The following is a 4,853-nucleotide window of genomic DNA, read 5'->3' on the forward strand; positions in this document are numbered from 1 at the left end:
GGGGGTTTTTTTTAGTATCTATTTTACGAACATTATTATCATTGAAGATTTCTTGCACAATTCCATAACATGCATGCAAAGAACTTCGAAAACGTTTCCAATTTGGCAAGGCTATCCTGTAATATACTTCCAGTGTTGTGACCTCCGTTTACAGTCCGTCGCATCAAAAATACACCATCTCGCTGGCTACTAATAAATACTCTACAACTGGTTGGGAATTAACAGTGTTTGGATTGTAATCATCCAAATATGATTAGCAACTAGCGAACTCGTTTAGGTGCTTCTCAGTGGGGGGTTTAGGTAAGAGGAACAGCAAATACCTGCGGCACATTTTGTTTACATCCTATTTTTTATTGATATTATATTTTTAAAAACGCGGAAGTTATATTTTTACTTGAAAACGTTTTTGTTTAAATGTCACATGCCTTCACAGGAGAAAAAAATCGGAAATAATCTGCAGTGTGAACAAGGCCAAAGTGTCACTTTTTTTTTTTTTTAAATCAAAAAGAAAATAAAAGATTGTGCAGCAATAAATTATGCAGAGATTACGGAAAGAAAAGAAGTAAAACATATTGGGAGAAAAATACTTATGACAATATGATTTTTTTTTTAATGACAGTTTGTGTAAAAAAAAAAGTGAAAAAATACAGATGTTAAAACAAAGACACAGAGTACAGGCCAAACGTTTGGACACACCTTCTTCTCATTTAACGGGTTTTCTTTATTTTCATGACTATTTACATTGTAGATTGTCACATCAAAACTATGAATGAACACGTGGAGTTATGTACTTAACAAAAAAAGGTGAAATAACTGAAACATTTTTATATATTCTATCCATCCATTTTCTACCGCTTGTCCTTTTCGGGGTCGCGGGGGGTGCTGGAGCCTATCTCAGCTGCTTTTGGGCGCTAGGCGGTGTCCACCCTGGACAAGTCGCCACCTCATCACAGGGCCAACACAGATAGACAAAAAACATTCACACTCACATTCACACACTAGGGCCAATTTAGTGTTGCCATTTTATATTCTAGTTTCTTCAAAATAGCCACCCATTGCTCTGATTACTGCTTTGCACACTCATGGCATTCTCTCCATGAGCTTCTAACACACCTGTGAGGTGAAAACCATTTCAGGTTTACCTCTTGAAGCTACAATCAGAGCAAAGGGTGGCTATTTTGAAGAAACTAGAATATAAAAACCTGTTTTCAGTTATTTCACCTTTTTTTGTTAAGTACATAACTCTGCATGTGTTCATTCATAGTTTTGATGTGACAATCAACAATGTAAATAGTCATGAAAATAAAGAAAGCACATTGAATGGGAAGGTGTGTCCAAACTTTTGGCCTGCACTGTAAATAAATTAGGGTTGGGCGATATGGCCTTTTATTAATATCTCAATATTTTTAGGCCATGTCACGATACACGATATATATCTCGATATTTTGCCTTAGCCTTGAATGAACACTTGATGCATATAATCACAGCAGTATGATGATTCTATGTGTCTACATTCTATGTGTCTACATTAAAACATTCTTCTTCATACTGCATTAATATAAACTTTCATGCAGAGAGGGAAATCACAACTAAGGCAATTTACCAAAACTGTATTTATTAAACAGTTATTAAGCAGTGGCACAAACATTCATGTCATTTCCAAAACAGAAAGTGCAAGATTGTCAGAGACATTTTAAAACAAGCTATTAGTGCACCTTTGTGCATGATGTCACTTAGATGTCATATCAAAACAACACTAAATTAAAGTGCACTTTTTGTACAGAACGCCACTACAATAGTTTAAAACAAATAAAGTGCACTTTTGTGCATAATGTCACACAAGATATTTCAATAACTGTCAAATAAAAATGAGCTTCATAATAGGAAATCAAATAGTGTATGTCCTTCGCTATGTGGTAGGTTACTGCGAACGTTATCTCCGTCTGTTGTTGACTATTTTTTTCATACAGTGTTGATCTGGAAATGGTTGCTTGGGCATTTTGTTGGTGTGGCACCGGCAGGAGATGTTGACATGCGGAGTTTCAAGCACTCTTCATTCTCTAGCGGGTGACTTTTCAAATGATGCCACAAACTAGCAGTAATGCTACTTTTTGTAGCAACGCTTTTGCCGCATACTTGACATATTACAGTTAATTGTTCAACATCTTTCCGCTTGAAGCCAAACCACCGCCAGACGATGGACCCTGTGCTGTTTTTCTTGAAATTAATAATTCTTCCTTCATTTGTTACCAGATTCGGATCTTTCTTTCTTTCGTATTACCACTTGCACTGCACCACTTGCACCACAGCTAACGTTACCCATGCCGCTACCTCTCTGCTCGGCGAGAGCGTATGACGTTGCACGCACGACCGTATGTGACGTATGTAAGAAGGTGCGCTTGTTTTATGTCTCTGTGAGAAGGAGAAACAAGAAAGAGTGTGAAGAGCCTGTAGTGTAATGCCCGCAGATAAAAGCAACAGCGTGAGAACGTATACTCCAATATCACGATATACTCATTTTCTATATCGCACAGAGACAAACCCGCGATATATCGAGTATATTCCATACATCGCCCGGCCCTAAAATAAATTAAACATTTCATAAGCTGTTAATATAAAATAAAATTGTTCGTAAATAAGTTAGTAAAAATATTAGTATAATACAGCAGGAGATGTGAACACAATTGAAAATAGCGCAGAAGAATACAGATCATTTCAATGCAAAATAGATCCAGCCTGAATTGGGCACTTGAATTTAAAATGAAATAAGAGTAATTTCTGTAAAAAACAGTTAGTCAGACACACTATACAAGCATTCTGGACAGACTTGTTTTTCTTTGAACTAATCTCTATGTACACACATTAGACTAATCTCCAGTATATAAACTATATTGCCAAAAGTATTTGGCCACCCATCCAAATGATGAGAATCAGGTGTCCTAATCATTTGGCCCGGCCACAGGTGTATAAAATCAAGCACTTAGGCATGGAGACTGTTTCTACAAACATTTGTGAAAGAATGGGCTGCTCTCAGTGATTTCCAGCGTGGTGCCACCTGTGCAACAAATCCAGTCGTGAAATTTCCTTGCTCCTAAATATTTATGTGGTAGGCCACATAAACTGCCAGAGAGGGGTCAGCGGATGCTGAAGCGCATAGTGCAAAGACTTTCTGCACAGTCAGTTGCTACAGAGCTCCAAACTTCATGTGACCTTCCAATGAGCCCATGTACAGTACGCAGAGCTTCATGGAATGGGTTTCCATGGCTGAACAGCTGCATCTAAGCCATACATCACCAAGTCTAATGCTAAGCGTGGGATGCAGTGGTGTAAAGCACGTCGCCACTGGACTCTAGAGCAGTGGAGACGCCTTCTCTGGACTGATGAATCGGGCTTTCCCATCTGGCGATCTGATGGACCAGTCTGGGTTTAGACGTTGCCAGGAGAACGCTACATTTCGCACTGCATTGTGCCGAGTGTGAAATTTGGTGGAGGAGGAATTATGGTGTGGGGTTGTTTTTCCAGGAGTTGGGCTTGGCCGCTTAGTTCCAGTGAAAGGAACTTTGAATGCTCCAGGATACCAAAACATTTTGGACAATTCCATGGGATGGTACTTCAAGTTCATATGTGAGTAAAGGCAGGTGGCCAAATACTTTTGGCAATATAGTGTATCATCTGCATAATTGCAAGATAGAAAATGGGGGAAGAAAAAAAAACATAAAATAGATTTAAATTATAGGAGTACTCAAATGGCCTTCCCCAGAGGAACCGGTTTCAGGGTCAATTAAAGCAACAACAACACCACTGATGTACTCGCATGCTCAGGTTACACTCCCACTCCTGGACTACACCTACATAAAATCACACCCCACTAAAACCGAGCAGTTAAAACATTTCTAAATGGAAAAAAAACAAAGTGAATTGTTATAGTTTGCTCGCCTTATTGGAAGACAAAACAAATGTTTTCACGACTACGCACTTCTTCAAATGTGAGGCAACGTCAAGCTGGAATATCAACGGTTAACAACACCATAGCGAAATAAAGACAACCTAAACAGCGTCACCTTACTCCGGGACTATTTCACAACTTTTATAATAGTTTGACTCTATGTATCTATTTCAGTATTTCCAGATAAAAGTGTCGGGAAACTCACTTTTGCGGACGATTTTCAGACTGTCGAGACGTCAGTTAGCCATTCTGGATGCTTCCTAGTGTAGTGCGCATGCGTCTGATAGCCAGAGCCAATGAAAAGCCGGTAAAAAAAAGGGAAGTCCCGGCTACTCGCTTTATGTGTAAACAAAGCGTCTGTTTGAAGTGTGTCCTCTTTGATTGACATTATCTCTGACTTGGTCAAGATTAAAGACAAAGAGACCAAAGTAAGGGCCGAAAACAATATAAAACCCAAAATATATATCTATATCAACTATTGTACATTAAATATAAATCATTTAAAGCAAAGAATGAAGATAAAACCACCCATACAACTCACACCAGACTGACTGTAATGGTGTTCCAAAGCTATGATTTATGTTTTTATATGTATTATTTACTTATTAATCTCCAAGAATATACAAATAATGCGATCTAAAATGCGTTTGGAACGAAACAAAATAATAAATATGCATTTACTTACGTATGGCAAGCACAGCACAGTTAAAATTGTGCTTCAATCTCATGTTTTGCAGAAAAGATCACATAATTCAGGTAATTGTGTAGGGAAACTCAAATGCAGTGCTGGCAAACCTTTCAAAAGCAGTTTTTTTTGTTTTTTTTGTTTTTTTTAAAGTAAGCGGTTTTAGTCAGCAGAGGGCGTTATTTAAACACATTTACTGTTTGTAAACATTGTTGACGTTTT

At 38.0% G+C, this 4,853-nt stretch overlaps 1 protein-coding gene across 3 annotated transcripts in view; it reads right to left on the reverse strand.

Annotated features, from left to right (window-relative positions):
• Positions 1-4,269, reverse strand: part of LOC133622215 (phosphatidate phosphatase LPIN3) — a 54,514-nt gene extending 50,245 nt beyond the window's left edge. Inside the window, exon 1 of one of the 3 annotated variants that reach the window (XM_061984696.1) lies at positions 4,152-4,269. The gene's annotated coding sequence lies outside the window, so the exon portion shown is untranslated. The remainder of the gene's footprint in view (positions 1-4,151) is intronic. The other 2 variants (XM_061984697.1, XM_061984698.1) reach the window with 2 other exon arrangements.
• Positions 4,270-4,853: the final 584 nt, after the last annotated feature.

The sequence above is a fragment of the Nerophis lumbriciformis genome, linkage group LG23, assembly GCF_033978685.3.
Source record: "Nerophis lumbriciformis linkage group LG23, RoL_Nlum_v2.1, whole genome shotgun sequence".
Lineage (NCBI taxonomy): Eukaryota > Metazoa > Chordata > Actinopteri > Syngnathiformes > Syngnathidae > Nerophis > Nerophis lumbriciformis.